Genomic DNA, 25916 nt, shown 5'->3' with positions numbered 1-25916 from the left:
TTTTAGAAATTTTGTGACAAGTAATAATTTTGTGTGTAAGCAGTTACACACACAAAAAAAAAACTGTATTATAAAGAGCAGAGACAAGAGTCGTGTCCTTATGTCACCACATGAGGGAGCTTCTCACTTTTTTCCAGACAGATTATGTTCATTTATTTATTCACAGCTACATTACTATGGAGGGCCAGATTACTCAAAATTAAACAATTAAATAAATGTTGAAATATATAAATAAATTGTGGAATACATAATGAAATAATTAAATACATAAATGAATGCAGAGATGCAGAAATAAATATATAAATATTAATGTATTCATTAATAAATAATTTTAATTTATGTATGTATTTATTAATTTCTTCATTTATTTATGTTTAATTATGTATTTATTAATTCATTCATTTATTTCCTCCCTCTACATTTCATTTTCAGGGATATGGGTAACGGTTGTGGGCAAGTCACTCAACTTGGTCGTTGTAATTTAGGCACCTTTTTCTTGTTTTTATTTATTTATTTATCATGAGCTATGGCTGAGGATGGTACAGTAAAAGATCTGTTGTTGACTCTTGCAGATGAAGTTGTCAATCAAAACGTTGACTATGACATCATTTTAAGGTAGCTAACGCCCATAAATAGCACTGGGTCTGTAGAATTCTCTGTAGAATGCTGCGCTCTGTGTCCAGTGACTGTAAGCTTACCAGGTTTTTACATACTTTGGGGGAGATCACCTCTTTATGTCCAAGTCTTATGTAGCTAAATGCTGAAATTGGGGTTTAATAATATGTGAAATCTTGTTTATGCCATATATTTGCTTTTTTATTGCTTTAAGCGATATTTATGTTTTAACATTGAACAACACTGTCTCATTGCACAGGAAAGCAGCCACACATGACACTGAAATTTGCTGATTATATGAGTAAATGGAGCAACAAATCATTAATGAAAAAGATCGAACAAAGGTAAAAACTTTTTTTTAAACTGCTGACTGTGCTTTTACACTACTGTTCTGCAGTTCAGGGTCTGTAAGATTTTGTATTAAAAAAAAAAAAAAAAAAAAAAAAAACAGAAAAAAGAAATGAATACTTATATTGAGCAAGGAAGGACACATTAAATTGATCAAAATAACAATTATAACAAGACAATTTATAATGTTACAAAAAAAAGTGCTGTTCTTCGGAACTTTGAACTTTCTATTAATCAAATAATCCTGAAAAAGAATTTATTACAGTTTACACAAAAATATTTCAACATTTTCAACATTGATAATAAGAATAATACGGAGTTTCTTCTGCAAGATCATAAAATGCTGAAGACTGGAAAAATGTCTGCTGAGAATTCAGCTTTGCCATCAAAAAAAAAAAAAAAAACATTAATTTTAAATATATTTAAACAGAAAATAGTCATTTTAAATTGTATAGTGATATTTCGCAATGTTACAGTTTATAATGTTTCTTGTCAAAAATGTGCAGCATTAGGGAGCATAAGAGACGTCTTTCAAAAAGATTAAAAAAAAAAAAAAAAACCATCCCCAAACTTTTTGTCATGTGGGGGGGTAAGGAGGAACTCAAACACATGAGTTATTATACAAAAAGGGGAAAACAAAACCCACGAGGGGGAAAACAATGACTAGGGCAGATACTAAATAACTTAACAAGACTGGGTAGACACGATAAACGAAGACTCGAAACACAAGAACACTAACTACAAATAAACAATAACAGGTCTCACAACGTCTTCTTCCAAGAGCAACACAGAGTAACAATATTTCACAGGAACATGTAGAAACGCCTTTCACAATATGGAAACAATCACAATGCACCAACAAAAGACAGCGCACACTAGGGGATATAAATAGGTGAACTAATTAAGACACAACAGGTGGCACAGGTAAGGCAATCAGACAAAACTAGGATAACGAGGGGGCGGGGCAAGGGGACGAGACAAGACAAGCACATGGCCCAAAGACAAGACCATGTGCTTGTACACAAAACACGGGTCTATCATGATCCTGCCTCAAGACTAGAGAAAAGTCAGGACATTAAGGCAGAATCATGACCACTAGTGTATGTGTGCAGTTCATGCAGCTGATATATATCCTAGTCTACTTCGTTTCAAACTATAGTTTCTGTTTCAGTCTGTGCATTTGTTATCACTTGTTCTCAGCTTGGAGATAATGGTGCATTGTTAATATTAAGGCTGTCTGAACTGAAATTAACTAGTATGTTCATGCTTTCTTCCAGGACTGAAAATCTACAGTCGTGCAGTCAAGACCGACAGCAGCTGCTCCGCTGTAAAGAACAAGAATTGGAGCAGCATTTCCAAAAACAGAGGAGGGTTAGTGTCACGATTAAACATTCATAATCTTACAAAATGTTATACTTTTGTGCAACTCACATTCTAACTCACAGCTTTCAAGTCATTCTCTTCATGTCTTTATTTTTTCAGTTGGAGGGACAATGTTGTGACCTTCATAGCGAACACAAGGTGAGTCGACTAGAGAACGTTAAACTCAACGAGGAGCTGTCTCGTGAACTTGAGCACACCCGCGAGGAGCTAGTGTTGGCTCAGGAGCAGCTGGGCATTCTACAGGAGCAGGCCTCTCGACTACAGCAGGAAAGAGAGATGTCAGTTTAGGCAATTATTACATACAGACAGAGATCCGACCAGTGTTTTTGAGTCTCTCATAAACTCAAATAATTTTCCCCCTCGCAGGGAGATGTATAGAATCACAGAAGGCTTGATGAAACAGCTGGATCTAGTCAGGTGAGCTTGGTACATGCTCACAGATGCCGTATATAAAGACAAACAACTAAAATCTTAAATCAAATGTTATTTTTCAGAGAAATAAATAAACATCTACGAGATGAGCGAGACATTAACTTTATGGTAAGTTTACCAATTGTAAGTTATTTTTATACTTATATTTTCCATTTTTAAAATGAAGTGGAAAATATTAATTCCAAAACACACACACAAAAAAAATTACACACACACAAAAAAAAAAATATATATATATTTTAGTTTTATTTTAAGTGTTATTTATTTTGTTTAATTAATTTATGATTCATTTTAGTTTTGAAGAAGCTATAAAACATTTTTTATTGTCATAAAATAGTCCCATATTTCCAGTTGTCTTTTTTTCATTGTTTTGATGACTACTGTTACTCTAAATGGGGAAAATATTAATAATGGAAAATTAGTGGGTGTGCTGAAATTGTTTAATGTATGTGTATATCTGTATGTCTAACAAGAGCATTTAAAACAAAAATCTCCTTGTATTTCACGACAGAAACGCAGTAATACAATGAAAAAATCCTCACGCAGGCAAAGACTGAGCACAGCCTCGATGAAATACAATGAGAGGAAACCATCTGTCAGAAAGTGATAAAGCCTCACAAATCTTCTCTTAGAATACCTACATGTATAATTTACTGACATGCAAACATTTATTCTCTCACCTCTCTCTGTCATTTTAGAGAAGTTGATAAAGAGGAAGTGACTCAGTGTTCTAACAGGAAGACCCTCCTCTTTAGCAGAGGGTCTCTGTTCACCCTTCACCACAGGGGATGATGGGAAGCCGGAGGTGGATGGGCATTCTGAAAAAGTAAATGGGGACTCAGAAGGTGTAAATGTTGTGGTGGATGTGGAGGATGTGCCACTGGATGGACAGCCTCTATGCAGAGTCATATCCATCGAGGAGGACCACCTCCCTCACCTGCTGCAAGGAGACCCTCACCTTCTTCTGCATCAGCTAAGTAAGGAAAGAAGAAGTGCGGGGCAAGAAGAAGGTGAGGGCCAAACTAGAGACAAGCTCCCTGTTCCCATCCAACGCTTCCCTTGCCTCTGCTGACTCTCCACCACCAGTTAGGGCGAAGAAGCCACCGAAGAAGAAATGGATCAACGGAAACATCCCCTCATCTGGACGGGGTCAGCCTGTCGGAAAAGAGACCCTTCAGCAGGCAAGCATAACCTCATTGGCAAAATATTGAATATCATAACAAAATGTTTACACGTAGAGATCTTAAAGAGATATAACATTTTTTATTTATGTGTCAGAGAGAGGGCATAAAATGATTAGCTTTAGAAGCTAACCACGGTCCTTCAAGAACAGGTTTAGAAACCACTAGACTATGTGCCATTTAACGTGTAAAATTGTTTTCTTTACTATGCACACTTTTCAACACAGCTAGCTTTAAACTTTAGTTTTAAGAGGTCACTCAGGGTATTTTCGGCTGCAGGGCCCTGAAGAGGGATCTGCTGCATATCCTCAGCACCTCTTTAAGGTCATTATGGTGGGAAATTCTAGTGTTGGCAAAACCACTCTGCTTCAATGCTTCTCTGATGGTAAGTTTCATTCTGCCACGGAAGAGTTAAATTCATGACATTTGCCTAGTACTCAGAATTGGTGCTCTGCATTTAACCTATCCAAGTGCACACACACAGCAGTGAGAAGTGAACACACACTAGGAGCAGTGGCCAGCTATAGATCCAGCACCCAGGGAGCAACTGGGGGTTCAGTGTCATGCTCAGGGGCACTTCAGTCATCAGTATTGAGGCTGGAAGAGAACACCGTTCATTCACTCCCCCACCACCTACAACTCCGGCCTCCAAGACTCGAACCAGTGACCTTCGGGTTACAAGTTCAACTCTCTAACCATTAGGTCACAGCTGCCACTGTGGGTGAGTTGCTCTCCTACTCCATGTGTAATTCACAATTTACTATTGTTCAGGTTAGTGTATAGACAGGATTTAAATCTTGACTTTGCAATGAGGGATTTGCAGGAAATACAGTTTTGGTCCTTCAAGTTGGTTGCCCTTTTAATAGGTTTGCTTTTGTAACCAGTCCTTTGCTGACCGCTGATATCATCATTTGATTGTGTGTAAGAAGGCTCAGGACACTTTCACTTCTGTTCACCAAAGGAGATTTATTGACAGCCATGCTCAACATTAAATCTGTGGATTAACATGAACAAAGTTTACATCTCTCTCTCTCGAGGCCATTCCAAAGACATTCCTCCCAACACCATATACAATGACAATTGAGAAAGACAACATTAACACTGAAACATAGTATTAACATAGTACAAGAACATAGAAGAAAACAAACAATAAGAGTGAAGTACCTGTGGATCCACATGAACAAAGTTTACATCTCTCTCTCTCTCTCTCTCTCTCTCTCTCTCTCTCTCTCTCTCTCTCTCTCTCTCTCTCTCTCTCTCTCTCTCCCCCTGTTGGAGTGGATGTTGGGAAGGGTTTGTGTTTGAGAGCGGATTGCGGTCGTGCGTGTTTTCTATCTTCTTTTTTCTGTATGTGTTTTTTTCTTTTTTCTTTTTGTTTTGTATAGTTTGCTGTGTGTAAAATTTTATATTGGGTTAAATTTAGTACCGTGCCGTGCTTTTGCACGGTCCGCCTAGGAATGGCGTCCACAGGTGGAAGAACGCCATTATCTCTGCGTCATGGTTTCAGGTGTATGCCAGAGTCTAGTGCTACAGTTGAGGATGTACTGTTGGCGGTCGGTGAGCAGATAGGTTATGAAAATATAGTTTCGGCTTCGAGAATGAATAAAGCTGTAGTTGTGTTTCTTAAAACGGAATCGTTGGTTAATAAGATAATTGAAAATGGTCTGTGGGTGAAAGAAATTTTTTTTTACCGTCACTCCGCTGTTTGCACCAGCAACAAAAGTGATTATATCAAACGTCCCTCCGTTCATTGAAAACTAAGTCATAGTGAGAGGACTTGCGAGATTCGGAAAAGTTGTAAGTGAGGTCAAAGCGGTTTCCTTAGGATGTAAAAATCTTGCGCTTAAACATGTAATATCTTTTAGGAGACACGTGTTCATGTTTCTGAATTCTCCAGATAAATTATTGGATGTATCATTTAGGGTGAAAGATGGTGATAGCTCGTACATGATTTTTGCAAGTACGGAGAGTTTGCGCTGTTTTGAGTGCCGGGAATACGGCCACAAAAGAGACTCGTGCCCTCAAAAGGAATTTTTGGACCAAGTTAGGACAAGTGAGACGGAAGAAACATTGGTGTGTAAAGATGTGGAGGTGAATCAGAAGCCAGGAGAGGAAACATCAGGCTCGGAAGAAGGTCCTGTGGCTGTGGCTGAGACGAATAAAGACAATGGATTGGAGGTGAGTGAGAGCGTTGTGAGTAACCTAAAGCAAGTTGACAATGAAAAGCCGAGTTGTAGCAGTGTAAATGGTACTGCACATGTAAAAGAGAAGTTTGTAGATAGTCATGTAAGCTTACACGTCAGTGAGCAGCTGTCTGCGAGTAGGAGGAGGAGGAGGAGGAGGAGGATGTTGAAGTCATGACGCAGAGTCAGGATGATATGAAGGATGATGAGAGCTTGTCAGATTTGTTAGATCTCTATAAAGCTGATGATGATTTGTACTCTGTGGAACAGATAAATGCTTTCTTGGATGAGACTAAAGGGAAAAGGGTAGAGATAGGAGATTTCTTCCCTGATAAGGAAAAGTTTGTTGCTTCTGTAGTGTGGGCACGTAAAACGTACAATCATACTGTGTTATCCCAACAGAAACGCTATAGGCTTAAGAAGTACATAACGACGATTAGACAAGGTAGAAAGAATGTGAATGAAAGAAGAGTTCGAGGTAAAGCTAAATAGACAGTATGGCTTTATACATGCTTTTGTGTGTGTTTTTTCTTCTTTCCTGCTTTTCTTTCTATTCTTTCTTTTTCATGGAGTATCTCAAAATAGGTTCTCTTAATGTGAATGGTTTGAGGGATAGGAAAAAGCAGGCTTTAGTTTCAGAATACTTTAATCTTAAGAATATTGCAGAAGGTTTTCTTCAAGAAACCCATAGTAATGTGAGTAACGAGTCTGAATGGGGTTTGTGGTGGAAGGGAGAATATGTTTTAAGTCATGGCTCTAATGTTAGTGCAGGAGTTGCGATTCCTTTTAATCCAACTTTAAAAATAAAAATTGTATCTAGATTTGATATAGAACCTGGAAGACTACTTTTAGTAAGAGTTGAAATACAAAATTTTCTTTTTCTTTTTGTTAATATATATGCTCCTAATGGGGGAACAGAAAGGGTTCTTTTATTCGAGAAATTAGGTCGTGTTTTAAAAACTCTTAGTTTAGGAGATATAATTATAATGGCAGGAGACTGGAACTGCACCTTGAACTTTAATATAGATAGAAATGCTGGAGAACCTCACCAGAAATCAGCCTGTGTATTATCTAATATGGTAAAAATTTTAAATCTTGAAGATATTTGGAGAATAAAAAACCCATTGCTTAAACAATACACTTGGGTAAAAGTCATAGATGGTAGAGTTCATGCTGCTAGATTGGATCGTTTTTATATTTCTCGCGATTCAAGAAACCGAGTGGGTAATGTTAATATTATTCCAAATATAATTTCAGATCACAAAATGATAACAATGGACTTTGTCATGTTGAACGAAAGTAAAAGGAGTTTGTATTGGAATTTTAATAATAAGCTTTTACAAGGTAATGTTTTTTGTGATAATTTTTAATTGTTTTGGGAAATATGGCGAAAGCAAAAAGGAAATTATGGTGATATTAAACAATGGTGGGACATTGTAAAAGTGCAAATTAGAGTTTTCTGTCAGCAATATTCATCTTATTCAAAAAGGACATTAAAGATCAGAATACAAGACTTGGAGAATGAGATTTCTGACATAGAAGAGAAAATGATGGCGAGGAATGGATTTCAATTGGAAACTGCCCTTTCTGAGAAAAAGCTTCAGTTGAATAATTTATTGTATGATAAAGTGAAAGCTGCCCTTGTTAGGGCATGTTTTATCCAAAAGAAGGACATTGATGGACCTACAAAATACTTCTTCAATTTAGAACGAAAGAATAACCACCAACGATTGCACATCTAAGGACCCCTCTGTCAAGCTCCTGAAGTTTGCAGATGACACCACACTCATCGGCCTCATTCAGGACGGTGACGAGTCTGCTTACAGACAGGAGGTAAAAGAGCTGGCTGTCTGGTGCAGTCTCAACAACCTGGAGCTTAACACCCTCAAAACAGTGGAGATGATTGTGGACTTCAGGAGAAACCCCCCTGCACTCCCCCCACTCACCATCATGAACAGCCCTGTGACTGCAGTGGAGTCATTCAGGTTCCTGGGAACCACCATCTCTCAGGACCTGAAGTGGGACATTCACATTGACTCCATCGTAAAAAAGGCCCAGCAGAGGTTGTACTTCCTTCGCCAGCTGAGGAAGTTTAACCTGCCAGAGGAGCTGCTGAAACAGTTCTACTCCACCATCATTGAATCCATCCTCTGCACTTCAGTAACTGTCTGGTTCAGCTCAGCTTCTAAATCTGACCTCAGAAGACTACAGAGAGTAGTCTGCTGAGCGAATCATCGGTTCAACTCTCCCATCTATTCAAGAACTGTACTTATCCAGAGTGAGAAAAAGGGCTGTCAAAATCACTCTGGACCCCTTACATCCAGCACACTCCCTCTTTGAACTGTTGCCATCTGGTCGACGCTACAGAGCACTGAGCACTAGAACGACCAGACACAGGACCAGTTTCTTCCCTCAGGCAATCCATCTTATGAACAGCTGACAATAATGGCGAACACACTACACTTTATATTTATATACACACACACTTTATTTATCTAACACACATACTTAGTATACACTTAAATTTTGCACACAATATATATGTACATACATAACTTCACTTTGTAATATACCTGCCTACAATTGTCATTTGTATATTGTCATTCACTGTCTACATATTTGTATTTTTTATTCTTTTATTATGTGTTTTATGTTCTGTCGCTGTCATTCTGTTGTACTGCGGAGCTTCTGTCACGAAAACAAATTCCTCGTATGTGTAAACATACCTGGCAATAAAGCTCATTCTGATTCTGATAATCAAGGAAAATTGATGGTTGGTTTAAAAAAAGATGATGGTGTTGTTACCTATGATTCTTATGAAATGAGAAGAATTGCTGTTGATTTCTACTCTGATTTATATGCCGATAATGTCACAGATTCTAAATGTAGAGATGAATTATTTGCATGCCTTAAAAAGTTGACGCCTGAACAACAGGAGGTTATTGATTTACCAGTTACTTTTCAAGAAGTGACAAAAGCTGTAAATGATTTATCATCTGAGAAAGCTCCAGGTCTTGATGGGTTTCCATCTGAATTTTATAAACATTTCTGGAATGTGATTGGAAAAGGTTATTTTGAAATGCTTTTAAGTTCAATACAGACTGGGTCTTTACCTAAGAGTTGTAACAGGGCAGTGTTGTCTTTGTTACCGAAGAAAGGTGATTTGTATTGTTTGAAGAATTGGAGACCTGTTGCACTAATGTGTATAGATTATAAAATCTTTTCGAAATGTATTGCCAATAGATTAAATAATTATATGAGTGTATTAATCATGAAAGATCAATCATATTGTGTAAAGGGGGCGATGTATTAAAGATAACCTTTTTTTAATGAGAGATGTAATAGATTATGCAATGTACAAGGATTATGATTTGGGTTTAATATCTCTTGATCAAGAGAAGGCGTTCGACAGAGTTGAACATGCTTATTTGTTTGATTTACTTAAGGCTTACGGTTTTGGAAATGGTTTTATCTCATGGGTTAATTTATTGTATAATGAAGCTGAATGTATGGTCAAAATTGATGGTGGATTAAGTGTTCCTATTAAAGTAAAAAGAGGAATAAGGCAAGGGTGCCCTCTTTCAGGGCAACTCTATAGCCTTGTAATTGAACCACTATTGTGTAAATTGAGAGAACAGTTGACAGGTTTACACATTGAGGGGTCAAATATTTTAAATAATGTGAAATTATCCGCTTATGCTGATTACATAACTGTAATAATAAGAAATAGTGAAGATATTAAAATAGTTTTAGAAAACCTTAAATGTTATGGAAGTGCATCATCAGCAAAAATAAATTGGACAAAAAGTGAAGCCTTATGGTGTGGTTCAGAAAGATCTAATGTCCCACAGCTGCCAAATAATGTCACTTGGAGAAAAGATGGTTTTAAGTTTTTAGGAGTGTTTTTAGGTTCTAAGGTTTATAAGGAAAAGAACTGGGAAGGATTACTGGAAAAAGTGCGTCTCCTTTAGCCTAAGTTCTGCCAGGAAGACTCAATCACTTTGTCACTAATTACCTTCATCATTATCCAATCACGTCTTTATACTCCTGTATAAAAGATCGTACTTACACATGTTTGAGTTCGCAGATGCCGACGCGTTTGTACTTGCTCAAGCTGTTGTGTTTAATCATCTACTTGCTGTAATTAAGTTTGTGCCCCGCAAACTATCTAGAGTTTGACGTTCCTCTAAGATGCACACGGGATCGTTGGCTTAGCTCCGTGTCGCGGTGATTATCTGCAGTCGTTTGTGTTGGATGATTTACAAGCTTTTCTCGGCAGAGGATGTGAACATTGGCGGAGTTCCGTGTGCTTCCAGGCCAGGGTTGCCAGGTTCTCAAACCGCCAGTTACTACTATTTAAAAAAAAAAAAAAAAAAAACTGACGTCATCAGAAAAATTATTCGTTACAGAGTGGAAATGTTCAGAATTTGATAAGATTACTAAGACAAACAAGGTTTAATTGTTTACATCAAGATTAGCAATGTGTGCTAGTAAGCTTAAGTCAATTCGATTTATGCGTATTTTAAACTTAACCTCTGATACGTCAACTTAATAAAAAAAAAATAAAAAAATAAAAAAATTGGGGAGTGACAGTTAAGGGGTTAAGCTAAAATCAAGGCTTGTTTATTTCGCGCATCTACTGGTGTTGGTTCATCACTCTTAATCGGCTGTTGCGGCTTTCACTTTACACTTTTAGACTTTCAGACAGCTGTGCCCTCAGCCAACCCGGATTCTTCAGTCTGCCCTCCGTTAGCAGACATAATACTAAACGAAGTGCTTACATCAGCTTGAAATCACATTTCTAAGGCGTCGCTCCCTCTACAATCAAGCCTACACGTTTGCATGGTCCGCTTCTAATGTTTTTCCTTCCATTTTTGCGTTCCTATTCTAATTTCGACCGTTGCTCCTTTCTCGTCTTTAAAAAAAAAAAAAAAAAAAAAAATCTTAATTTCTCTATTCGCAGACTCCTTGCCAGCATCTAATCCACGCTAAATTTTATAATCTAATTTTCAAGCCTTTGGTTATTCAGTTCTATTACTACTTGAGGGGTTAGCTAAATCTTCCAACAAATTAAAGACAAATGTCTGCCTATTACCCTGCCCATATTGCAAAATTAATTACTTCCATCTGCTACGGCCTTCCTTCTAAGTACCTCAATATTCTTCTCGAGGCAGTGTTTATCTGCCTTCTACGGGTTATGCTTCCAGGGGAATTCACTTCAAACTAATCAATTTGATCCTGCTCGCGGCATTTCCTTCAGATCTATGATTCGGACCAAAAATTCTTCACACTCTCCTCAAGCACTCAAAAACCGATGTGCAAGGTTCTGGTGTCACCTTAACAATTCTAAAATCAATAATAAATCCTGTCCCTTCTCTGCATGGTGAAATTTCTTAAAATCCGACCTAGAATTTCTAAAACGCACCAGCTCTATTTTTCCTAACGGAGCACCCCTTTCCAAGGCTGTTTAGAACTCACTTAACCACTGTTCTCAAAGCTGCAGTCTATCTACTGGCCATTCATTCAGAATTGGGGCAGCTACTTCAGCAGCTGAACGAGGGATCTCTACATCAGCTGTTAAGATCATGGGCAGATGGTCATTTGAATCATACATCAGACCTGATTCAAAACCATTATTGAAGCTCAGCAAGCTCTCCTGTAACTAATCAGGTAAATTCATGCAATTACTGGTGGTGGTGTTACTATATCTGTATGGTCTATCAAGGCCTGTACATGTCTGGCCTTTGTGGCTATTTCTGTATGGTCTTTCGAGGCCGGTCCGTGTCTGCCTATCGTGGCTATTTCTGTACGGTCTTTCGAGACCTGTCCGTGTCCGGCTATCATGGCTATTTTTCTGTACGGTCTATCGAGACCTGTCCCATGTCTGCCTATTGTGGCTGTCTGTGTCTGGCCTATCGTGGCTATTTCTGTACGGTCTATCGAGGCCTATCTGTGTCTGGCTATAATGGCTATTTCTGTACGGCTTATCGAGGCCTGTCCGTGTCTGCCTATCATGGCTGTCTGTGTCTGGCCTATCGTGGCTATTTCTGTACGGCCTATCAAGGCCTGTCCGTGTCCGGCCATCATGGCTATTTTTCTGTACGGTCTATTGAGGCCTGTCCTGTGTCTGCCTATTGTGGCTATTTCTGTACGGCCTATTGAGGCCTGTCTGCGTCTGCCATTGTGGCTGTCTGTGTCTGGCCTATCGTGGCTATTTATGTACGGTCTATCGAGGCCTGTCTGTGTCTGCCTATCGTGGCTAATCATGGTCTATCGAGGCCTGTCTGCGTCTGCCATTGTGGCTGTCTGCGTCTGGCCTATTGTGGCTATTTTTCTGTACGGTCTATTGAGGCTGTCTGTGTTCTGCCTATCATGGCTATTCTGTATGGTCTATCGAGGCCTGTCTGCGTCTGCCTATCGTGGCTGTCTGCGTCTGGCCTATCGTGGCTATTTCTGTTGGTCTATTGAGGCCTGTCTGTGTCTGCCTACCGTGGCTATTTATGTTGGTCTATCGGGGCCTGTCTGCCTATCGTGGCTGTCTGCGTCTGGCCTATCGTGGCTATTTATGTACGGTCTATTGGGGCCTGTCTGTGTCTGCCTATCGTGGCTGTCTGCGTCTGGCCTATTGGGCTATTTATGTTCGGCCAATTGGGGCCTGTCCGCGTTTGCCTATCGTGGCTGTCTGCGTCTGGCCTATCGTGGCTATTTATGTTCGGCCTATCGGGGCCTGTCCGTGTCTGCCTATCGTGGCTATTTCTGTTGGTCTATCGAGGCCTGTCTGTGTCTGCCTATCGTGGCTGTCTGTGTCTGCCTATCGTGGCTGTCTGTGTCTGGCCTATTGCGGCTATTTCTGTTAAAACTTGTAAGAAGTTTAATCTAACGTCATTATACTGGTCATGCTAACTCTCCTTCTATTTCTTCCAGGAACCTTAGGATTCACAACTGGTGGGTATACTTCATCTACTTTTTGGGGGGAAGGCTGGCCCCATCTGGAGGTCTCATAATCCACCTAATTTTGGGGGTCTGCTGCGCCCCTTCCTTCGTCTTCAGGCAGGAAATGCAGATTCGCTACCCTCGGATTACGAACCATGGACGGGGCCTTCCGCCAAAGAAACTTATAATTGTGCTCGCTGAGCTGTCAATAAATGTATGCTTCGTACATTCTTCTATCTCCCGAGTCTTTCTGGTAGAAATGGTTAATTCCTCAGCTCTCCTACAGGGGAAGGGTCCTGATAGCAGTGATGGAGTACTCGAGTCCTGGACTCGGACTTGAGTCCGACTCGAGTCACTATTCTTTGGACTCGAGTCCGACTCGAGACTCCATTCTCTGGACTCGTGACTCGACTTGGACTCGTGGACTGATGACTCGTACTTGGACTCGGACTCGGATTTGAGCATTCATCACGTTGTTTTTGACAAAAAATATTATAAAAAATGTTTCGTGCCCAAGACCTGCCGGGATCAGACACTGCTACCGCTCACTCTCTTTGCTTGACAACACACTCACTGACGTCACTCACTTTACTTTTTTTCTAAAGCGCTCGGGCACTTGCGGGAAAGGATGAAGCTGATTGGTTAGTTCTTGTCACATGACCCGCGGTGCGCTTGTGGCATTCTGAAAAGTTGAGATGTTTTAACTCGTTGCGCGTTGCGGACGCGCATGGATGCTTCCATTATGAGCGCGCATACGCTTCCATTATGAGCGAGCGTGCATACCGCGCGCCTACATTGGAAATAACGAACATGACCGTTACACACACACACACACACATTCACTTGAACACACACGGGCGTAATTTCCTATGGGGACAGGGGGGACATGTCCCCCCCACTTTTCAAAATCCCGTTCGTGTCCCCCCCACTTTCAAATTAGTTTGTTATGATTTTTTTTAACCGCGCGCCGTCATCGCCACAGAGGAGCAGGACGGAGCAGAACCTGCCTGTCTGTGTCGATGCGCGCGTCCGCGTACAGGCAGGGACGTCTCGTGCACACTCTAAATAGTGTAAGCGCACTGAAAGTTCGACTGAGCAGCCGGTATCACAGTCAGTCATGAAACGCCAGCAACAGATGACTTTAATGTCTTCATGGATGAAAAAAGAAAGGAGATGTGAGTTGGTTGATTAAGTAAATTAGCTCAGGTCAGGGTAATCAAAATGTCTGTCTACTTATTTTTTTACAGTCTATGGTCTACACCTGTTGATGAGCTAACGTTAACATACACTGTTGCTAGGTAACTTCCATAGACAGTAAAAGAAAGTAACTTCAGAACGTTAGCTAGCTAACCTAAACATTTAATGTTGCCTAGAACATTCTGTGTCCACTTTAAACAGCAGCGTTTTCTGTCAGCAATGTATGACAAGCAGACTCTGGCTGCTGTTATAGGCTACTCAACTCATTATACTCAGATGCAGAAACAAAATAATTCTTAATAATAAATGTTTTTCTAAACTTGAGCTATTGTTGTTCACTTATAATATTTGTTCATTTAAAATGGAAGTTAATTTGTAAAAATTGAGTTACTTGTTCAAAGAAAAGGCTTGATGTCGAGCCAGCCTGAGTTAGCCTATATTTAATATAGTGTTATGGTTATGTGGTGAGCCTGAGTATAGTTTTACACATCAGCCCAGTCTAGTCCGTAAAGTTATTGATACGCAGTAGGGTTTTTTTTACACATTAATCTGAAAATGAATGTGGCACACCCAGTTTTTAAAATGTACATCCAGAGACTCTTTTCTGGCTATGTGGACTCAATATGATCATAACTCAGTTGTTTTCATATCAGAGCACAGATGAGGTGGAGCTGCTTCAGAACAGAGAGGGTGAGATAGGGAAAAGCAGTAGCAGCACAACGTTACAGGTAGGGTTATGTGCTGTATGAAACGCCAGGTGATTTTGATTTGTTGGTGATAAAAGGGAAGAAGTGTACATGATAAATAGTGAATACAGTTAGAATATTATCAAATTAAATGTTCTTCTTGTAGGAGCCAAACTGCGTGTTGTTATTTGTTTAGAATATTTTTTTAACATGGTCACATCATCACATGGGTGTGGTTTCATATTATTTACCTGCTCACTTGTGTGGTAGGAGAGAAACAGAATCAGGCCCTGATACTTTTCTGTTGACTGTTATAATATAGTTTCAGTTGTGATGAACTTTTGTTTATTTTTTTTATGCCATGCTTTCATATCAGAGAACAGATGAGGTGAAGCTGCTTAAAGACAGGGAGGGTGAGACAGGGAGAAGTAGCTCAGAGTTGCAGGTATGTGCTGTGTAAAGGGTCAGGTAATTAATTTTAATTATGTCATGTCAGAAACAGGCTAGCACATTTTCATATTTCATAGGTGAGACAGGGAAAATCTTTAGTGAAAGTTTTTGATATATAAAATTATTCTCTCAAGTCTTTGGTATTCAACAATAAATAAAGTATCTTTTTCTTCTACATAGTAGCCTATTATTCTTTTTGGGAGAATTCATCATTATAAACAACTTAATTATTTCCTGGATTTTGTATCACCATAATCCCTAACTGTATGTAAATGGTGGAAATGGGATTCAAATCGAAAAAAAAAAATTCCCCATTTTGTGTCCCCCCCACTTCTCAGACCAAAGTTACACCCTTGTGAACACATACAAACGCACTCACGTTAAATCACTCATCGATGAGCGTGAGAGAGCGTTTGTGTGTGAGTGATCACTCACACACAAACGCGCTCTCTCTTTCTCTCTCTCTCTCTCTCTCTCTCTCTCTCTCTCTCTCTCTCTCACTCACTCACTCACTCACTCACTCACTCACACACAAACACAATCATTGTAATATGCACGTTTCTTTTTTTCGCCGAGTGTATTTCTGTAATACAGTGTTAAAGGATTAGTTCACACAAAAAATTAAAATTTCCTAATCATTTACTCCTCCCAATGCCATCCAGTATATCTGGCGTTTTTTCTTAAATTAAGTTTTTTAAGGAAAACATTTAATGATGTTTTCTTCATATAATGGACTTCAATGCCTACCAACTCAGTTGGTTGCTATTGTTTTCTCAACAAACTAAAAAAAAAATCCAATAAGGGACTCGAGACTCAACTCGGACTCGAACTCTGGTAATGGTGACTCGACTTGGACTCAACTCGGACTCTTCTTTGGTGACTCGGACTTGGACTCGGACTCGAACACTGAGACTCGAGACTCGACTTGGACTCGACAGTTGGTGACTCGACTACAACACTGCCTGATAGTCAATAATCTTGTTGCTTCAACATTGTGGCATAAAATGGCTGTATTGGACCCCCCTGCTGCTGTCATAAAGGACATTCAGAAATGTCTTGTTGACTTCTTTTGGACCGTTCAGCACTGGCTGAGACCTGCTGTACTCTACCTACCTCTGAGCGAATGGGGGCAAGGATTAATTGATATTGGCTGTAGGATTGCTGCTTTTAGACTACAAGCTGCCCAGAGACTTTTGTATGGGAAAGACGTTAGCTGGGCTCATGTGGCTTGTGGTCTTTTGAGGAGAGGAGGACAACTGGGTTTAGACCGACAATTGTTTTTAATAAATTTAAATGATACTGTATTAGTTGAAATAACTCCTTTTTATAAGTCCGTTCTAAAATCATGGAATGCTTTGAAAGTTGTACGAGAACAAGTAATTGTAAGAGGATCATGGATTAAAGAAGAACCTCTTCTTTATAATCCTGCTTTACCTATAAAAATCTTGAACTCTCATTCAATGCAAGCTGCTATATGGTGAAGGCCCAGTTCATAAAAGTTTCTCATCTGTGGACTAAGAGTGAATGGATGTGTTCAAAGGATATGGCAGCAAAGCTTGGCATTAAATCACTTTGTGTTGCTGAAAGATTAAGGACTGAATTCTTATCTGTAATACCATCAACATTTACAGAGTTATTGAAAGACGAGGAAACAAAACCCCAATATATTAATGAGATGGTTGAATTTCCAAATTTAGGGGTAAGTGCAGCTGTGGAGACAAGGGCAGGAGATGAAGGAAAGCTGTTGAGTTTTAAAACTCCAGAGCTTAATTTGTTTGCTGATATAGGAAAGAGAGTGTTGTATTATACTTGTGTAAAAGTAATGCATTATGAGTCTTTAAAAGATGCTTTAGACTCTAAATGGCAAGGAATAGATGGGTTAGATGGATCACCTAAAGGTAGTTGGAGGACTCTATATAAACGTCCTATTGATAAGAGAACCGGTGATCTCCAGTGGCGTATAATACACGGAATAATAGCTACTAATAGACACAGGGCACATATTGATCCAACTGTAAGGGATGAATGTCCTTTTTGCTTTGAACATGAAGATATGTATCATTTATTTTTGCAGTGTGAAAGATTGAGGCCAATGTTTTTATTGTTGGAAGAATGGAGTAAAAATTTGAATTTTGAATTTACTTTAAACGGGGTTTATTTATGGCCCGAAGTATAAATATCAAAATAGAAAAACTGATGTCTTAATTAATTTTTTATATGGTCAAGCAAAGTTAGCTATATGGCTAACAAGGAAAGAAAGGATGAATGGGGGTGTTTCTACTGATGTTAACATGACTTTAAAAGGACTGTTATCTGCCCGGCTTACTGTTGAGTTCACATACTATAAAATGGTTCGAGATCTTACACCATCTTACACATGAATGTATGAGTTTTTTTGTATATTGATGTAAATTTATGTATTTTGTAAATACTGTTTTATTGGTAATGTTATAATTGTTAAAATAAAGAAAAACTAAAAGTAAAAAAGAAGGCTCTCTCTCTCTCTCTCTCTCTCATATAGGCATTTCGAAGACATTCCTGTATGATATAATAATTTTTAGCTAATTAATGACTCAAAACCATGCCAATATAGCATATCATACGGCCCACGTGACATAACTTCATATTCTTAATCCACTTGCGCATGAAACTTATAACAGAACACTGCATACAGTCCCAGGAGTACTTATAATAGGATATTTTTTTTACACTTTGCAAACTTAATTCAGCAATAAAATGGAGAGCTCTGATAAACCTCTCACCAGCATATACAATACGAACTGAAGAGAAGCACGCACTCACTTGAAAATGGCGTCAGTAGAGCGCCGACAGAAATTTTCAAAAAATTAAGGCCTCTAAACAGTCAACAACAGCATCGACAAGTATTGCTCAAAGAAAATAGAAATAAATCAATAATACAATAACAAATAACCCCTAATACAATAAAATGATTTTAGTGAGAAAAAAAAACAATGTGCTACAATCAAAATGTATTCACTATAACTCGTTACAGTATATTGGATCAGATGGAAGGATTTCTGCTCTCTCTTTTGCTTACTGTTATAATATGGCTACTGATTCACCAAAGTTTGCAACCTTTGAAATCTAAAGTTTGTGCGTAAATATTGTGCATAGCATTTATTACTTCTTAAAGGCTTTTCAGCTAATCGTGTTTAAATGTGTGTTCGTGTGTTAGTTAAAGCCCACTATATGCTATATCAGATGGATTTGTTAAAGCAGGAGGCATCACATGAAAGGGCTTGAGAAGTCACACTGCCTGCATTTAAACCCTGGCACACACTGACTGCAAAGCAGATTGTCAAACACCATCAATTCACTTTCTGCAGAGTTTATAGTTTCACCCCTGAACTGTACAGTTTCATAAATAATCTGGACACTTAAAAAGTATGAATTTCATTGTATTAGGTACAAACAAACCAAAAGGCATCTTCAAAAAACAAAACTGAAGCTTTACTTTTAATCAATTCATCAATGTTTCACACAGAAATATTACACAACAGTACCTCCTAATGGCCATTATACCTTACTGCAGTTTTATTTCTTTGCATGTTTTGATTTCATAAAGAAATGTTATAACAACAGTATTTTATGCCTTTATGTTTTTTTTAACATTTCAATTTTGTTGTGTTGTGCAGGCATTGATTATAATATGCGGACCCTGAATTTGGGAGACAGTCACGTGTCTCTTCAGCTATGGGACAATGCAGGACAAGAAAGGTGAGGCCCTGATACATAGTACAAACATGATAGAGTTTTCCATTAATAAAATTATTATCGTCTTGTTTAGGACATTTACATTTAGCTTGAGTCTGGTTTCTATATTTGTTCCACAGTCTGTACTCTTATCCTTTTAAGCATCTCTGAAAAGCTTGTTGTCTACAGTAATCTATTGCATAACCAAAACATAATCTCACTTGCCACTGATGATAAACATCCAGCATTAATAAAAAGCAATGTCACTATGTCCTGCAGGTATCGCAGCATTACCAAGCAGTTTTTCTTTAAGGCAGACGGTGTGGTGGTCATCTATGACATCACAAGGGAGGACAGTTTCAGATCAGTCCGCCCCTGGCTGATCAGCATACAGGAGGCCGCAGGCGACTCTACACCGGTCATGATCCTTTGCAACAAATCAGACATGGAGAATGAGAGAGAAGTGCAGACAAAGGAGACTGAAGTGCTAGCAGATGTGTGGACGTCTCTTATGATGTCAATCACACAATATATCATAGTAAAATATTAATAATACCCAAATTGCTTTGTTTTTATCCAACATCACCTTATTCAACACAGTAAGCACAGGTTAACCCTTGTGGGTTGTTGGGGACGTTTTCGTCCACTAGGGGGTAAAGTTGAGTCTTATTTTGGCCACAACTTTCTCTGTGTTTGAGCTAATGGAATGATTTTTGGTGACAAATCTTATTTTGACCCAATATTTTGGGAAAATGTTTAGAAATTTTTCAAAAACTCAATGGTACACTGTGGGCAAATTCACTACCCTTTCGGGATTAAATTAAACTTCTGTAAAAATGTATCAGATAAATATTTTTGTTCAATTTTTGTTCAAAAGTGTCATGGCTTTGCAATCAAAAAATGTCATTATAATGGAAGTCAAAGGGGCAAAAACAGCCACCAACAACAAATTAGGGAGAAAAAAATTTAATCTAATTCTGCACAAAAACTAAAAATGCATCAAAGCCAATGTTGCTACTAATCTTTGACATGCCCAAGACTGTTATAAAAAGTAAAAAAAAAAAATCCAGCCACAATTACTTTTATATTGAAAATAAGTCATTTTGTGTGTTTCCCCCCCCAAATCAGTGACATCATTTATGAACTTGGCAATTAAAGAGTTAAAATCTTGGATTTTTTTTAAAACATTTGGTAAATTTGATCAGGACTGAGGTTGATTAACAGATTTATGCAAAAAAAATTTGGAAAAAAAAATATGAATCTGATACATTTTTACAGCAGTTTAAATGAGTGGATGTTTTCATCCCGAACAACTCGAAAGGGTACTGAATTTGAACAATCCACAAGGGTTAATAGTATTTGCTATATTTGATAGGAAGTAAACTTGATGATCTATGAGTGCAGTGCTTATACTGGAGCTAATGTGATACATCTGTCCAGGTAAGAACTCAAAAAACACACAAATGCAACATGTTGAAAAACACTGACATATTTTGTTAAATTGTGATGTTAGTAACACTTCAGCCACGGCTGCAACCCACAGAAAATTATAAAACTGAGACAGCTACAATAACCAGCATAACCTTCAAAGTGCAATCAAAAATGTGACTTTGCTGATTATGTGAATCTTATGTAGTTTATTAACTTTGAAAGGCCCACTAAATGTGCCTGCTGGCAGCCATGTTGAGATCACATGACCAGCCCAATAATGCTAGTAAGTTTATCTCCGTATCTCCACTATAATCAGACACTCTCAGCTGTTGAATAAATTAGATATGGGAAAGTAGAGCTGTAGTCAAGTCCGGCTTTGTCGAGTCCAAGTAAAGTCCAAGTCCAGGACTAGTCGAGACCGAGTCAAGATCGAGTCCAAAGAGGTTCGAGTCCAAGTCAAGTCCAAGTCCAAAAGTTTCGAGTCCAAGACCGAGTCCAAATGAAAGAAAAAAGGGTCCTCTTCAAGACCACATACTTAACTACTGATAATGTTTGTGACGCGAGAGAAAGCATATCTCCTATTCTAAGAAAATCATTTTACATTATTATTTGTAATGATCAAAAAGCATGTGCAAAGTAACAACTCTGTAGGACAGGGGTCTCCAAACTACATCCTGGATGGCCAATGTCCTGAAAAGTTTAGCTCCAACTGGCCTTAAAACACCTGGAAGATTAGTGTGTCTAGTAAGAGCTTGATTAGGTTCAAGTGTGTATAATTAGGGTTAAAGCTAACAGGGGCGTTAAACAAGATCCTGGGCCCTATGCATAGGCAGTCCTGATGGGCCCCCATGGCCCCCACCCATGAAAATATCCAGGTAAAAAATATATATTTCAGATTCATACTTTTCACGGGCCCTCTCTTCCTTTGGGGCCTTGTTAATGAGTACTGGTTTTACCCCCAGTCCGACCCTGGGAGCTAAACTTGGATAAACAAACAAAGTTTGGAACTGTAAGGTCAAATAATTTTTATGTACTTTATTTTTTGTTGACATTATATCTGTGGTCAAAAATGTATATGACTATGCCTAATTGGCTCAGTGCACAGACAAATGCGCGCAGCAAGGCTAGAATGGATACGTTTGGCTCTACTGGACATGCGCACACAAATACAGCGAAATTTTTGTCATACTGTACTAGGGCTTGCATAGACTAGTCGAGCTCTGTTGGAAACAATCGACTACTCCAGCATGCATTAACCATAATTCATACAAAGTGTTTGCAAGTACGACGTGAATTTTAGAATTACAATATTGCGTGGAGCTGTTACTATGTGACCTTATCTATGTTGCATGTAAAAATAAAATATGTAATGTAATAATTAGGGTTGTGCCTGAAGCCGAATACCTTATTCGGAATGGCACGGATAATGGCTTAAAAAACGAATAACGCTCAAGGAATAATTTTGCCTGAATACTCGGCTGAAGCTGACACAGTCTGGTGTTTGCCAGATAACAGGTGAGCCAGGGGATCAGCGCCAGGAGTGAATGAATGTAAACTTTATGAGTGAAAAGAGAGCAAATCAAACACCGCATTGATGTCGCCTCTGTTTATATCTCAGAAATCAGAGCATTGCAAGAGTAATTTTACCTATAATAATACATCATAGCTACACGTTATATTATTTGTATATATTTAAAAGGCAAATATTGAAAGCTTAGGCTACCATGATACGAATGAATGAAATAAGCTCAGAACGCTCGCCAATCAAACAGCCGCGCTGCGCGTCTCAGTCTCTCAAAAACCAAATCAGTTCTCTCTCAAGAGTAGTCTAATAATCAGCTTCGATACGGATACATTGTCTACTTGTCCTACATGTTTGCATATTTACCTTTACGTTTGTCATGACATCTCTCTGCTTGCATGATAAATATTATTTTAGAAATTAATAATTATTTCAGTTTAACACGACATACTTGTTCAGTGATAACTACGAAAAAATATATAAAAAGTCATAACAGTCTTATCAAGTAACTGTACGATGTTGTATCCGAATGCAGATAGGAAAAAATTTGTGATTGTTACAGATACAAATACTGGCTGTTACATGAAAATGTAAATATGTAATGTCATATATAGAGTTTTTCAAATTTACATATGTAATTGTTGCATAAGGCTATACATTAATACGCGTTTATTGATAAAAAAAAAGGCTATCTAGGTGTAGACGTAAACAAAACACAATCTAACAGGTAGAAAATTAAATTAGAAACATCTAAACTTTTCAGGTCGCAGTAAGTGCACTGCTGGTCATGCACATCCTTTCCCGGAACAATACTGAAAGCTAAGATGGAGAAACAGATTATCATAGTTGTACAAGGATAGCCATTTTTTAAAATGAATCTATTAGCAGAGCTACTGCAAGTGATTTTAAGTGCTGGAATTCCATTTATTCTTTGCTGAAACTTCTGCGTCATCATGGAGAGCGGGTCATGGTTGCCCAGCAACAGCAGACGCCACTGGAGCGCGAGCGTAGATAACAGAGTGCTTTGGAAAAAGGAGAGCGGCGCACCTAGCGTTTTCCACACGTTTTCAGTCGCGACATCATGCAAATGTGGTTTTGTTTTGAAGGAGAAATTTTTTATTAAATTTTTTTGCTGGACTCGGTCGAGACCAACTAGAAGACTTGGCGAGTCCAATGGCCAAGTCCGAGACAAGTCCGAGTGCAAATTCAACGAGTCCGAGACAAGTCCGAGACGACAGAAAAATGTCTCGAGTCCGGACTAGAGTCCAAGACCGGACTCGAGTACTACAGCCCTATGGGAAAGTATTGTACAAGCAAAACATATTTAGTTTTATATACACACACACACACACACACATACACATATATATATATATATATATATATATATATATATATATATATATATATATATATATGCATGCAACTTTAATACTTTAATATGTATTACTTATTTTATATTATTAGTATTATCATCATCTTATAAGTATTTTAATGAACACTGATTTGTAAATACAACTTGTTTATTATTTTTTATATTATTGTTGTTGTTTTATTTATTTTAATTAATGCTTTAAGTGTCCTGAGGGAGCAGGAAGACAGAGTATGGGTAAATACTAAAGATATAAAAGGGTTGGTTGATCCAAAAATGAAAATTATGTCATTAATGACTCACCCTCATGTCGTTCCAAACCCGTGAGACCTCCGTTCATCCTCAGAACACAGTTTAAGATATTTTAGATTTAGTCCGAGAGCTTTCAGTCCCTCCATTGAAAATGTATGTACAGTATACTGTCCAAGTCCAGAAAGGTAATAAAAACATCATCATCATCAAAGTAGTCCATGTGACATCAGAGGATCAGTTAGAATTAGTTGAAGCATCGAAAATACATTTTGCTCCAAAAATAAAAAATAACGGCTTGAACAACAAAAAAAAAATGTTGCTGCTGACGTGTTTTCTGGTGCGCCCAATAACAAAGAAAACACGTCAGCAGCATAGTACATCAGCAGCGCCGTGAACACACTCAGACACAACAGACCCGGAAGAGAAGACAATGCTGAATAAAGTCATGGCTTGATCTTGAGCAATACTTGTGCTTCCCCAACTCAATCGCAGACCTCCCCTTTCTACCACAGTCAATCAAAAAACTATACTTATATCATAACATTACAATAGCAACAACTCTGTCAGCCTGGTGGAAAACCAACAAAATCACCAAATCACCCCAAGATCCAAGTAGGTATAATCTTGAGATTGGAATGACATGAGGGTGAGTCATTAATGACATTATTTTCATTTTTGGATGAACTAACCCTTTAATTTGTCATCGTATCAAATACATTTGTATATGTGTCCAGCAGATGGCAGCAAAGCTCTTATTACAAAGAGCAGCAGACAAGAGCCTTGTCCTTGGGTCGCAACATGAAGGAGCTCCTCACTTTATTCCAGAAAAAAAAGTTAATTTATTTATTCACAGCTACATTTTGGCTACAAATCTAATTTATTAAATGTAGAGCTTATTTCACAGCACATTCATTTAAATTTTTGCCTGCAGCTTTAATATATTCTTACACTCAGAATGAAGTAATTACACTGTAGCTGTTAGTGAGGTATTCTAGCAGGGCTAGTTCATCAAGGGTTTTAGCCAGTAAACAGGATGGTGTATCGATCTGGACACAGGAATGAAGACAAGGAGATGTAATTTCTTCGATTAACTGTATTGAGATCCAGCAGTACTCATCAGAACATTCCAATATCCAGCATTGTCATTATAGTCTTATAAGAAACAAATAAATCACCATTAGGTACTGATTACTATGCAATGTAAATAATAAATCCACACAAATAATACAAAACAGGATCATCAAACATGTCCCTTTAAACATAATCTACAATTACACAATGAGGATATTACTTCCTAGCTTCACCTCCTACTGACCAGTTTACCTAAACTATATTAAAAATATAGGCACCACTTCCATTTTAGTACTGTTTATAGATAATGTGTGCACTTGCTAGATTGCACATCTTTTTTTTTTTTTGTACTTTTCCGTCTGTAATAGGACATTCACAGATGTTGAATATGTTGAAAAACAAATTGTTAATATTTTTTGTGAAATTCTATGTAAAATATGAACTGTCTTTAGAAATGCTCATTTATAATTTTATTTATTTTTCCAAATCATTTATATGGTGATGTTCACTAATGTCAAAATCAACATTTGAATAAATCTTATTACTGTGTGTCTGCCTATATATATTATTTCATGAATTTCTGTTATTCATATAACAAGGAAAATGCATAATAGAACATAAATATTGATAGATTAAAGGTTTGCAGTAATTTTATAATTGTATCTTTGCAAACCGTAAGTGGTAGGCTAATAAAGCCGATTTGGTGGGGGACATACCCTTACGAAAAAGTACTATAGGAATCTTATAGTATTTTGGGACAAAATATTCTAGTAATCTTATAGGAATACTAGGCCTATAGTAATTTGGGACATACTACAGAAGTACGATAAAAATACTATAGAAATGCTATAGCAGCTTAAAAATATTATAGAGGTATTACAGAACATCACAGAAGTATGTTAAGCTCTGTAATACCTCTATAATATCCTAGAGCCGCTATAGTATTTCTATAGTAGTCTTATAGTACTTCTATAATAATATTTTGTCCCAAAATACTATTTTCCTAAGGGTAATTAGGCCATGCATAACTGACACATATATATTTTCTGTCATTTAACGTCGGTCATCCTCATTAATGTATTTTAAATTGTTTTCATATTTAGATATGATGTCCAGAAGAAAGTTCATTAAGTTATGTTAAGTTTT

At 37.9% G+C, this 25916-nt stretch overlaps 1 pseudogene; it reads left to right on the top strand.

The window, feature by feature from the left end:
* The first annotated feature begins 526 nt into the window (after positions 1–526).
* On the top strand, positions 527–25901 carry LOC127971105 (EF-hand calcium-binding domain-containing protein 4B-like; annotated as a pseudogene).
* The last annotated feature ends 15 nt before the right edge of the window (positions 25902–25916 follow it).

The sequence above is a fragment of the Carassius gibelio genome, chromosome A4 (assembly GCF_023724105.1).
Source record: "Carassius gibelio isolate Cgi1373 ecotype wild population from Czech Republic chromosome A4, carGib1.2-hapl.c, whole genome shotgun sequence".
Taxonomy (NCBI): domain Eukaryota; kingdom Metazoa; phylum Chordata; class Actinopteri; order Cypriniformes; family Cyprinidae; genus Carassius; species Carassius gibelio.
The sequence above is the reverse complement of the archived record's forward strand: the minus strand, read 5'-3'. Positions and strand labels throughout refer to the sequence as shown.